This window comes from Grus americana, chromosome 3 (assembly GCF_028858705.1).
Source record: "Grus americana isolate bGruAme1 chromosome 3, bGruAme1.mat, whole genome shotgun sequence".
NCBI classification, from domain to species: Eukaryota; Metazoa; Chordata; class Aves; order Gruiformes; family Gruidae; genus Grus; species Grus americana.
The window spans coordinates 48,369,322-48,382,855 of NC_072854.1; positions in this window are offsets into that span (position 1 = coordinate 48,369,322).

The window sequence follows — 13,534 nt, forward strand, 5'->3', positions numbered from 1 at the left end:
TGAATCAATACTTACTCTCTCTCATTCATTCTCTTGAGGAACAAAAAAAGAAAATATTAGTAAACATCACTCATGAAAATATGACACTACTGGAAATGGTCTGAGAGCAAGTGCTGTTGTATAAACACTACAGTCATTTTTATGTCTCCTAAACAATAGCTGACATGAACAATAAAAGTAAACGTTCCTATTGATTTCCTATCTGGTATTCTTTTTCACTCCAAAGGCATATTATTCAAAATATATCAGCACAGATTCTCTGTGAAGAAAGAGACAACTATTCACATCAAAATATTATAGTCACTAATGGAAAGACTGTAGTAAAAGAATAGGATTTAACCTTATAAAATCATGTCATCATATTTTTCTTCCTTCATAGCTTCAATATGGATGACTTTTGGTTGTCTCCAAAAATCAACTAATATATTTATTATTGGCATTTTTTTTCAGGTACTGAGCATTTCTTAGACAGCTTAGGCATCCATAAGGCCCTGCATAAAACAAGAGTTAAAAGTCAAATTCAGTAACATAGACCTCCTCCTAGTCATCAGAGAACAATTTTTCCTTAAATAGCCAATGAAGAACGGCTTTCCAATAAGCCAATTTTTGGTATCCAACATGGGGCTCAAAGGGTTCCAGATAACAACAGATTTGATTGGAATGTGCTAGATTGAATTTATAGCTGTTATTGCTGTTTAGCTATTAATTGGCAGGCTCCTGTGTTTGCCATGGGGCTTGCTTGCCTTACTGTATAGTAGAGTCCAGTGCTCGTTAGTGGCTGCTTTTTGCTTTTGCTGCTTGCTGTAGTGCCGTGCTGCTGATCATCGTACTGTGCTGTGCTGGGAACATTTTGATAACAGCAATGGCGATGCGCCTGGGCTGGTTGAAGGCCAGGGCACTGCTACTGTTTCTGTGCAGCTGGACTGGGCAGGCTGGAACTCCAGTGTGAACTCGAGTCGAAGGGACGGTGACCTGTGGATGAGTCCACCTGGGAGCAGGACACCCCAAAGCATCTGTGGCCGTGGATAAGCCCATGTCAAAGCAGATACATCTCGAATTGTCTGTGGCCATGGTTATGTCTGTGCCACAGCAGGTGTGCCTCTGAAGGGATTGTGGCCCAAGGATAAGTCCATGCTGGAGAAGGTACACCTCAAAACATCTGTGGCTGTGGATAAGTCCATGCTGTAGCAGGTACACCTTGAAGTATTAGTGACTGTGCATGAGGTCATGCTGGAGCACCTCAAAGTCTGTGGCCATGGATAAGCCCACAACAGAGTAAGTACACCCCTGGAGAGACTGCAGCCATGGGTAAGGCCATGTTGGAGCAGGTTTATTTCTGAAGGGACTGTGGCTGTGGGCAAGACCATGCTGGAGCAAGTATATCTATGAAGGCATTGGGGCCCATGGAGAAGGCCATGCTGGAACAGGTGCACCTTGAAGCGGCTGTGGCTGTGGATCAGTCTATGTCGCAGCAGGTATACCCTTGGAGAGACTGTGGCTCATAGATAAGGCTTCACTTGTAGCAGGGACCCTCATAAGGGACTGCAGTCTGTGGATAAGACCAAGCTGAAGCCTGGGCAAGGGGAGGAGTTCATTGCAAAGTTCATTGCAAAGTTAAACTCGATGGTCTGATTGAAAGGGACCGGGGTGGAGATTGTAATGGAAATACCTTTAAATTGTTGCAACATGGGATTGGAGTTGCATATTATGGGAACTACTACAGCAAGAACCCCTTGTTGCTAGCCAGGCTAGGAGTAAGGGGAGGAGTTCACTGCAATGTTAAATCTGATGGTCTGGCCCAAAGGGACCGGGGTGGACATTATAATAGAAATACCTTTAAGTTGTTGCAACATGGGATTGGAGTTGCATGTTATAGGAATTACTGTAGCAGGAACCACCTGAACCAATGGAGGACAAACCTTACAAGAAACAGTGTAGTGACCTGACCTGACCTGGGTTTGGTGCCCAGTAACACCACGCAACAGGCCACCTCTCCTGTCCTGAGTGACCACCATAACAGATGGAGCCCAAAGTCATGGGCTAAATGAACTCAATGGACATTTTATAGACATTTCACATGGGTAGTCCATAGACTAAGGGAATGATATCTGTGTATCATATCAATGGGGTGGTAATGAGAGTGTATTGCATAGTGTGAGACCTGAGCTTGACATAAATGGTATGGAATAAGGAGTGGAGAATGTGCTGGGTTTGGCTGAGATAGTTAATTTTCTTCATAGTAGCTGGTATGGGGCAATGTTTTGGATTTGTGCTGAAAACAGTGTTGATAATCTAGAGATGTTTTGGTTGCTGCTGAGCAGTGCTCACACAGATCCAAAGGCTTTTCTGCTTCTCCCACCACCCCACCAGCGAGGAGGTTGGGGGTGCACAAGGAGTTGGGAGAGGACACAGCTGGAACAGCTGACCCCAGCTGACCAAAGGGACATTCCGCACCCTGTGATGTCATGCTCAGCATGTAAGGGGCTGGGGAAAGAAGGCGGCGGGAGGAGGGGGGACGTTTGGAGTGATGGTGTTTGTCTTCGCAAGTAACTGTTGCACATGATGGAGCCCTGCTTTCCTGGGGATGGCTGAACACCTGCCTGCCCATGGGAAGTGGGGAGTGAATTCCTTGTTTTGCTTTGCTTGTGCATGCGGCTTTTGCTTTACTTATTAAACTGTCTTTATCTCAACCCACGAGTTTTCTCACTTTTACTTTTTCAATTCTCTCTCCCACCCCACTGGGGGAGGGTGAGCAAGCGGCTGTGTGGTGCTTAGCTCCTGGCTAGGGTTAAACCACGACAAAATGGCACGTTGCCTGCTTTTGCCATGCAAGTCAGACTGTGTGCATTCAGTTCCTGCCGTATCTTCTCTTTCTGCTGTCTCCTGCTGCCCGGGGAGAGTGGCAGCAAAGCCCCAGAAGGGCAGACTGGAGCGAGGGGCTGTGGTCAGCACAGAAGTGAAACAGGACAACTGCAGGTTGTCCTGAGTGGCAACCAAAAAGTGAAATGCGGACAATATATGAGGAAATTTTAACTAATCTGTCTGCAAACTGAAAGAATATATGTTAATAGGCAAATGCTGAAGACAGATGTCTAAAATTCAGCACCCAGATCCATTTTTAAAAGTATCTATAGAAAGTGCTCAAGTGTCACAGATGAGGTACAGTGCACCAAAACTTTACAATCCTTCCCTCCCTCCTGAAATATATCATTTAACTCAGGAGGTTTCCCATTTCCTTTGGGACCATCCTGTTTGCTTTCCAGATCTCTAAGATTTTATGCTCCAAAATTAGAACAGCTGCTGCTCAGCTCCAGCAACCCAGCACTGCGCTACTCTGTCTGCACCTCCTTTCGTTTCCTTGAGAATTACCGTGGTGCCAAACTATATGGCTCACACTAACCGCACGGTTCCCCTGTGCCCCTGGACAAGACCGGCACAACAGGCAGAGTAAGGAACTTAATGTTTCACTTTTGGGCACTTTGCTATAATTAAAATGACTCTTGTACATGAAATCTAAATACTGGCCATGATTTCTGCTCTGTATCTGTAGAGCATCCTGTAAAAACCCTAAAGTCTTTCTCTCTCTCTCATTACCGTAGGTTAATTTTAGGCTTGTTTCCTTTACATAAAAGGCATTATAGTACTGTCATTACAGAAAAGAGTGCAATGTGCTTCCTATTGTCATCACTAGACAATTAACCTTAGAGCTATTTAAACCTAATTGGGAAATTTTGTTTGAACAGGTGCTTTCATACCACCATCATGGTACAGCACTTCTGGCTACCATAAAAATATCTTTTGATGGCACAACTCACTTCTTTCAAAAATTGTTCCAGTTTTATATACAAAATTCAGCACTACCATGTTCTTGAGTTGTAAAAGAATATAATGGGCTACAGGTTTTGCAAGGGCTTCTCTATTCACTTGCAAAAATGCGTGCCAATGTTCCACCTCCACCTCAAGTGAATGTACAAATATTGAATGCACTAAGAAGTTGACACTAGCAGTCCAGTGGAAGTGTCTAATTCTCTATGCAAGACAGTATATACGTTTAGGACCAGATCAATTGTTCTAACTTTTTGCATCTCATCTGAGGAGCACCCTCACTTAACTCTCTAACAAATGGATAAAAATAGGTAATTCCAGAAGATGAGGTGGGCTTTAGATGGCTGGAATTAGTTAGCTGGCACCCACACGGGTGCCTCTATAACTCTGTCTGTTATAAAGAGATGTGGAGGACTATGCTCTTATATTAAGAACTTTGGCTAAACATCTTGAAAAGGTGAGGTAAATCCAAATCTTCATGGCAAACAGCAAAATGCTTGTGCAAGCTGAAATTCATCTTACTCTTTGAGAACTACTGAATCAAATAGAGACATCAGCAGAAAATGGCCTATTAAGAGAAGCAGCTAGCCCTGCGAGTAATTCTACCTGTATGGACTCAACATTATTAACGGGTTTATATGCATTAGTATTGATGACATGGAATCCTAAATAATACTTAACACTGACTTTGTTACCACACTCCAGTTCTTAATGCAGTGAAAGAAATAGCCTTTAGCATTAGCCATCTAAGAATTAAAAATACTATTTAAAAATACTTGTATCACATTAAAAAGAATTTCAGAATAGTCTATTCACAAAGCTAATTTTACTTCACAGCTACAACCACCATGAAATGCTAAAATTAATATATTTAATATCTGATTACAAAATTTTTATTTATGACTATAATTCTATCTGATTAAAAAACCTCAAACAACTGTCAAAATTATGGTTGATTAAGTTTAGATTAACATGGCCTTCTTGCCCCTCACCCAGAGAGTAGAAAACGCTAAACATCTTCTCTGGACGCCTTTACCAACATACCCACTCTTTTCTGCCAAGCCATGACATCAAGGGTGGATGATTACATCAGCTGAAACCTGTGAAGCTCCTTTCAGACTCGTAGTCTATCTAGCCCCAGACCCAGTGGTTCACTTTTAAGCCCACTGTTTTATGAAACCCTAATTTACATTTTAATAAGGAGTTTCTCTTGTCTGCTTCCTTTTTACTAGTATCATTTAGTTAAATAAAAGGTATTATCTCTCCCTACAAACCCTGCCCTTTTTCTGCCCTTCAGCCACAACAGCCCTACCATTATCCCAGCCCCTTCCCTCTCCCAGGGCACTCCAGCCCTTCAGCCATGCAGCAGAGATGACCAGATTTCTATCTGCCTGCATCCAGCATCCCAGGATCTCCAAACTGATACAGTAGGTATCATCATGCTAAGGAGGCCTCTCTCATTGCCTAATAATCATTACACTGACGCATGCTCCTCCTCCTACCACCATCAGGCCCCAGAACTGTATTTCTAAAGACCTGGATGCTGCTCCCACTAAAGCAGTAAGCTTGCACACCAAGCAAACAAAACCTTTAAAAAGTACTTCATTTCCAGTGTATGCATATATGTGTGACATTCCTCTGCACTGACTGATTTTTAAAAGCCCAGTTTCTGACAGATGGAAGTCTTAAGCAGCTACATCCTTCTTATTTATGTGCAAAGATCCTCTGTGGAGATGGATAAAGATTCATTTGTTCTCCTGAAAAAAGTCTTCTAAATAAGGGGTAGGAATGCATTGCATACATTCAACTTTTTTCAAGTTTAATTCATCTACACATTATCTCAAAGATCTACTCAAGCTGTTGACACAGAAATGCATAGCACTTCAGTTTACTATCACTTCATTTTCAAGAAGCATTAGATGAATGTTACCTGTGCAATAAACTGTCTGCTGCATTTTGTGGTTTGGCCTGAATTCCCACAAACACCTCAGTGATTTAAGGTACCTTGACTTTATATTTCCAAAAGCAAGCAACTGCAGGTTATTAGGGGTCCTTAACCTTAACAGCACCCATCTGCTATTTTGCCTTCTGTAGCAGAAGCCTTTCCACATCTACTGCTTGTGTGGGTGTTCAACACTTGGAACATCTCTCCCTGGCTCTAGGTCAGGTACGCAAAACCACACGACCCCATTTCTAAGTTGCTTCGTAATTGTGGACTCAGAGACTTGTTCAGGCACAGGCAGTGGGGTTCAAAGCAGGAAGGACAATACAATTGAGGGAGTCCTTGTTTAAATCTGTATGCCACATAGCCAACACTCACTTTAACCAAGCTCCACTGAGGTTACGTTAACTCAGCATGTGCTGAGTTAAGAACTCATATCTGAAAATTGTTACAGTGAGTAAACAATAGTAGATATCAATTGTGTCACAAAAACATGACAGTTTGCCTGCAGGTAAAGCTGAAATGTTGATGAGTTGTAAAAGTGCCTGTTTAGTGACACGTGCTATTACTTCGGTTATTAGAGGGGTTTTTTTGCTTGAGTAATGTCATGGTTTAACCCCAGCCGGCAGCAAAGCACCACACAGCACCACACTCGCTCTCCCTCAGTGAGATGGGGTAAAGAATTGAAAGGGTAAAAGTGAGAAAACTCGTGGGTTGAGATAAAAATAACAGGTAAAGCAAAAGCCAGACAAACCAAAACAAGGAATTAATTCCCCACTTCCCATGGGCAGGCAGGTGTTCAGCCATCCCCAGGAAAGCAGGGCTCCATCATGTGCAACAGTTACTTGCGAAGACAAACACCATCACTCCAAACGTCCCCCCTCCTCCCGCCGCCTTCTTTCCCCAGCCCCTTACATGCTGAGCATGACATCACAGAGTATGGAATGTCCCTTTGGTCAGCTGGGGTCAGCTGTTCCAGCTGTGTCCCCTCCCAACTCCTTGTGCACCCCCAACCTCCTCGCTGGTGGGGTGGTGGGAGAAGCAGAAAAGCCTTTGGATCTGTGTGAGCGCTGCTCAGCAGCAACCAAAACATCTCTAGATTATCAACACTGTTTTCAGCACAAATCCAAAACACAGCCTCATACCAGCTACTGTGAAGACAATTAATTCTATCCCAGCCAAAAGCAGCACAAGTAAGTTTGGCAATAAAATTTCCTTTCGTTTTTGTCATCTACCTTTCCATGAGCTATATCGTCTGCTTTCAAGCTTCATTGTTAAACTTATTCTGAAGGCAATTTAAAAATGACTAGATATCTGTTTTTCCATCCATAGTTGCTATGGTTACATATATGCCAATATACATCTGGATAAAAGGAGGAAGAACATCTGACTGTTCGCCTTTTAAAAAGGAGAGAATTATGTTCCACAGCCAAAAGAATGACTGAAGATCATTTCACCTGCTCTGCTTCAAGTCAGTGGAAGTAGAACTGAACTCCATGCCACCTTCTCTCCATCTCCCATGGACCACTGACCACCCTGCCTGCAAAAGCACCAGTGCTACCTCTGCATGAGCCATCGTGCCCGGCGGGGCAGGCAGGATGCTGCATTCACTGGGTACATGGGATGGACGTCATGCCCCAGAGCGGTGCTCTGTACCTTCATGTAAAGCACCTCAACCATCGTTCCCCTTTCTGCTCCCTATCACGCTTTCACTGCATGGTCTTCTGGTCTAAGGTATATGCACTCTGTGTCATCTCCTGTTTTGCTTTATTTTGCAAATAAAGGAGGGTCTATTTACCCTCCTTTCCTCACACTTCGCTGCTTTTGGTAATTGAGATTTGACCTTATGGTTATTGACTCAGACATGCTTCAGTTTTCAGAAACACACAAGCCAGGTCTAGCAAGCTATCATTTAGTCCTAGGGTCAGCAGTGAATAGCATTTTGTGCTAAAACCGGTCCCGGTTGGCCATAATTTGGAGCAAGCAAGAAAAAAAAATCTAGAGGGATTTTGTGGCATTGTTTCTTTACAGCTGTTGTGGTTTAACCCCACACAGCCACTTGCTCACTCCTCCCCAGTGGGATGGGGAGAGAATCAAAAGAGCAAAAGGTAGAAAACTCATGGGTTGAGATAAAGACAGTTCAATAAGAAAAAAAGAAAAGAAAAAAAGAAGACAAAAAATAAAAAATAGTGAGGAAAAAAAACCCAACCAAAACCCCACAATTTCTTACCACCAGCCAATCAATGCCCAGTTATTCCCCCAGCAGTGGCAGCCCTGATAGACTTCCCCCAAAGATTTTATTGCTAAGCACCATGTCATATGGTATGGAATATCCCTGTGGTCAGTTGGGGTCAGCTGTCCCAGCTGTGTCCCCTCCCAACCCCTTGTGCACCCCCAGCCTCCTCGCTGGTGGGGTGGGGTGAGAAGCAGAAAAGGCCTTGGCTCTGTGTGAGCGCTGCTCAGCGATAACTAAAACATCCCTGTGTTATCAACACTGTTTTCAGCACAAATCCAGTACATAGCACGACACGAGCTACTATGAAGAAAATTAACTCCATCTCAGCCAAAACCAGCACAACTGCATTTTGCCACTTCCGTGTTCCCAAATTTCACAGTAATTCAGGTCATTAGTCATTATTTGAAGATTTATATTTTTGTTAGTGTGGAGGAAAAGGAGTTACCTCTCAATTACATCTACTTTGAAAGATCAAATTCTGTAGCATTAGCACAAGGCATTGATCCTGGCACAAAGAGCTTAAGTGCACGTGAATTGGCTTCCAAGAGAAAAGGTGATTCCTCTGCTTGTCTTGCAGAATTATAGGACATTTTTTTCTTAAATGAGCATAGTTCTTACCAGAGCACAAATCAGTCATAAGAAGACTCTAGCTTGAGTGGTTTCAGAGAAAAACCTTACACTGTTTTGTGCATCAAAATTATTGAAGCCGCTCCCTATTGCATACACAAGATGTAACCCTGGGCAAGCCTCAGAGCAGAGAAGCTCCATAAATAAACTATTTCTCCCCATGAGCCAGAACCCATGGCAAAGCATACAACAGAGCCTTATGAGCTGATCTGACCAGACTGAGCAAGAAAAATTCCTTCTTTCTAACAATTATAGTGACCAGGTAAATTATGAATGTGCATGTGCTACCTCTTTCCTATCCTCATCTGGAGTGAGACAGTAAGAGGAACCAAACGTTGAAAATCCCTCTCCCTTGAGAAACCTCCACTCTACTTGTGTTTATGTTCTATTCCAGTGCCATGAAAATTAATATTAAAATTACACTGTATTAACACATTTGCACAAAGCCTGAACAAGGAGATAGTCATTACTGATATTAAGCTGCTGATATTTAAATAATTGCTTTCCTTTATGAGCCTTATTATCAAGTGATCTTGTTACAGCTAAAGAATTACCTATAATCACTTGCACAGAGAGGATTTTAAGCCTGATCAGAAAAGAATCATTAAACATTAATTAAAATACTGCATGTGCACTCTGTATTTGGCTTGACAGCTTGCAGGAGCAGCCTGCTAAACAATTCCTGCTAAGTGCAGAGATAAAGCAAGGTGTGTCTGTACCAAGTGCACAACTGGGAACTGGAGACATGACTTTAGTCCATTTATAAAGTTTTCTCATTAGGTTTCAATTCAGGAGCAATGCCACAATGGTATTTAAAGGATATTCAATCACTCATGACAGAAAAGCTAGACTGACATTGCACAAATAGTGTTTGATTATTACCAATCTATCATGTCAGTTAGCAGGAGGACAAGATACATTTCAATTGATTTCAAAAGACCGCCGTGACAAATGCGTTCCAAGAAGCTGGGCAGCAACAGATTTCAGATCCTGATTAATCTGGTATACACAAAACTGTACACCCTGGCCTTTTTTAAGCACACAACACACTCTTCAACAGAAAATTTGAGCAGCTACATGACCAAACACTGGATTATTTTCTTTCCAGTCTTTTATTTGATTCTTGTGTTTGTAGGCTCAAGCTGACCAGCACATTAGTCTGTTCAGCTCTCCAAGAGGTAGTGGTTGCAACATTCATTAAAAATCTGGACTTCCACTCATTTGTTATATTGTCGCCATAAGCAAGAAGTAAAACAATGTCTTTGAGAAAATGACCCAAAATATTTGGGGACCATAAAAGTCAGTTGGATTACATAGGAGAAAGTAATGCAATCAGCCAGGCCACGCTCCAAACATGATGGAAAGGGAATGTTACCCACCAGCAATGCATTGCACGGTCTGCTACCTCCATCTGCTCTGAGGGGTACCAGGGTCTATTGAGGGGTCTCCCACAATAAGCAGACCTGTATGTCAAAGAAAATTCTCCACTGAGTTATTTTTTCCTTGCTGTGGACACTGCTAGTGAAACCTGGTGTATAGTGTTCTCCAGAAACAACATGCAGGTTTTCCCATGTCTTCTGTGTTCCCAGATTTGTTTGCCATATAAACACAGAAGAACTATTGGCATTCCAAACATGAAGGAAACATGAAGCAAAAACAGTTTCTTCAAATCCAACACTGCCCAAGCAGAGAGTATTTATACAGAGGTTACCGGCATATATGATTCCTTACAAAGGGTCCCATTACAGCAGGGAAAGCCATGGAAGCAGGTTAGATTTATTTGTTAGATTATCTGGTGATTAAGACAAAAAAATTGTCCTTGCAGGAATTCCCTTTTCTTTCCGTATGGATAAGATAGCCAGACATTTTCCCAGTTGTTCTCCATTGAGGATACCACAGAGATACAGAATCTTTTTTTTTTTTTTTAAAGGTCCCTTGAAAATATATTTTCATGGGTGGAGAAAGGAGGGGACAAGGGAGAATTTCTTCTATGCAGGCTATTACCTGTCTAGTTAGAACCATGTGATTGGGGAGATGGCTTTGAATATTACTGTATGTCATGGAAGACTAAGTGCAAGAACTCGTAAAAACCACAAGCTCCTTCATCATGTTCCTTTCACATTAACTCTGATGGTCGGGGCAATCAACAGCAAGAGAAGAAGTGTTACCCCTTTTGCTAATGTGACTAATGATTAACTAAGACTATCTAGCACCGAGGGAAATATTCCAACAATTAATGGGGAAAGTGTGAAATGTAATCTGCTGGCTTCTTCGTTAGCTGAGGATCTTGAGAAAAGAATTAAAAGTTTAACAGTAATTGATGTGGGCTGATGTAGTGAAAAAACAGGAGAATTAATCCTATGGTTCAAAGTCTTGTTCTCTGACGCAGCGGTGCAATCGTAGAAAAATATCTTTTGCCTTCACACTGGGAGAATGAACCAGAATATGAATCAATGCAAGGCAGTCTTTCATCGGAATGACTGTACATAGAGACCTTTCTGGCACTTCCACCACATTTCCTCCTTCTGGCAACTAGCAAGAAGCACAGTACTGTTGGATGACTCCCAACGGATTGATCCATAACAAAGGCTTTGGGAAACTCCCTGACGTCCAGATAGGGCTCCCGAATTCTGTATCATAAAGCAAAAAAGAAGGCAGACAGCCAGCTTCCTTCCACACATGCCCATAGTTGCTGTCTTCTCACTGAGATTACCACTATGGCTGACTGTTTGAAAGTCTGATTTCAGATTTTTCTTAAGGCTGATTTCTCAGTACAGACATCTTTATTTCTAGCTGTAATGGCAACAACTTCCAGAAAATAACATCCCCAGTTTGCTTCACAGTGACACTGAGCTACAAGGTTTAATCACGATTAGCTAACAGGATGCTGAACACAGTTTCTCCTGGTCTTCTAAGGCTATAAAATCACAATCAGAAACACAACAGCCATTTATTCTTCAGAACAAATTTTGCACTTTGATAAGCTTTTACTCATGTTTTCAGCGACACTGTTCATAAAGTGAGGGACTGCTCAGTCAGAGTAAAGGAAGCAGAAATGAGATTTGTGATTGGCACCATCCTTGTAGTCATATCAACCACAGAAAGGCATCTCTCTCCAGCTGGGTCCTATGGGGTGTTCGGAGCGCATGTAAAAACTGAACTGCTGAACTAATTATTTCACACGTCTCATAAGAACAAAACACCCAAATCTACTCTTAGGTCTGAAGTCTTGTGTGACAAGTTCCAGTCCATTTACTAAAACCCCTCGATGTATGGAATTCATAACCACTCTGACAGCCTTAGTTAAAAGTGTGCCATTATAATTTGTTGCTCAACATAACTATTACCCAAAAATGATGTTCCTGCGTACTCACTTGGTGAAACGTGGGCAGGTACGGAAAGAGGAAGGGAGCTGGGATAGCATGGCATCTGAAGTGGGCTTCACTGTCTCACACCATTTGTTGAAAAATGCACTTTGAAGTTAATCACATTGCTTTCACCTCAATAACCAATGTAGACCCTGAATGTTTAATTATGCTACTGGTTTTATACCTAATCAATCTTTTTCATTAAAATCCAGTGAAGCAGACAACTGAGATAATTGCTGAAGAATCATCTTAATTAAAAAATTTAGCTTCTAATTAAGAGTCATTGTTTACCTCATCAGAAAGCCATTAGGATTCAGGACAAGGTTGCCCTGTTCATTATGTTTTCACCTTTTTTTTTTTTTTTTTTTTTTTAAGCTTTGGGCAAAGAGGGTGATACAGGATTTTATGTTAAAAAAAGAATTATTATAGTCACAAAAAGGGAGAATATGCACAAGCCAGTGTCACCGTTTGTCAGAAGCCCCATAGCATATTTACATCCAGAGTAATTGCAGAATATCTTTGCATAGAAATTGACACTGCCTTGGTCCTTGAAGATAAAGCCACATCTATACTTAAAATGGACATGACCTCCTAAATGATTTCTTTATTGCTTTCCAGCTACAATGAAGATAATTTTGAAATCCCTTAACACTACTATCCTGCAATCAGAAACTTCTCTCTATTTCTCACTGTTGTTTTCACAAGCGTCTGACACTGACTGAGGTCAGCTTCAACTTCAGGAAAGTACAATCAGGCATTTCAACTAGGGAATTAGCAATGCATAGCAATTAAATGACATCACTGAAGACGTGCTGCTTCACTACGCTCACACTCACTGCAAGGTATCAGCACCAGCTATACAGATGCAATGATACTTCAACTGACAGAATTAATCAGGGAAAATTAATATCCAGTCCTAACCCTTGCAGGTTTCCCCTCTCTATACATTCCAAGGCAGAAGGCAAAAAACAAAGAAATCTCCATAAGGAAGCAAATTCATAAAAATCATGATGATATCAGACTAAGAAGCTGAGTTCCAAGGTCAGACATTTGAAATGCAAAGCTAAACATGCATAGTTGAAATGGTTGCTAATCAGCACAAAAAAACCCAAAAAAACCCCAAAAAAAAAACCCCACAACCTATTTTATAGAAACATCTTGTCCCATGTTTTTATTTCTTTAGTTTCAGTGGCATCCTGCAGGATATGGTGTAAGGAACAATACAAATCTTTGGTTACACTTCTCAGCTGACCATTATTTCTGACACAAGGAGTTCACACTTTGGAAAACTACTGATCCACACTTCCCATGGCAAATTGAGAAGATAGTATTACAAGTATGAAGAATTTCTTTTTCACGCAACTTCTTTGCAACCATTAAAGTAGGTAAGGGTGGAATGAATAGCTGCCGGGGAATTCCTGTAAAACTTTCAGGTACCGCCTGGGTGTTATTCATTTAAGTAACAATTGCCTCTATCAGTAGGAATGATATTTGCCAATAATAGAAGGTAGCCAATTATGGTTCAGAAGAAAGTAT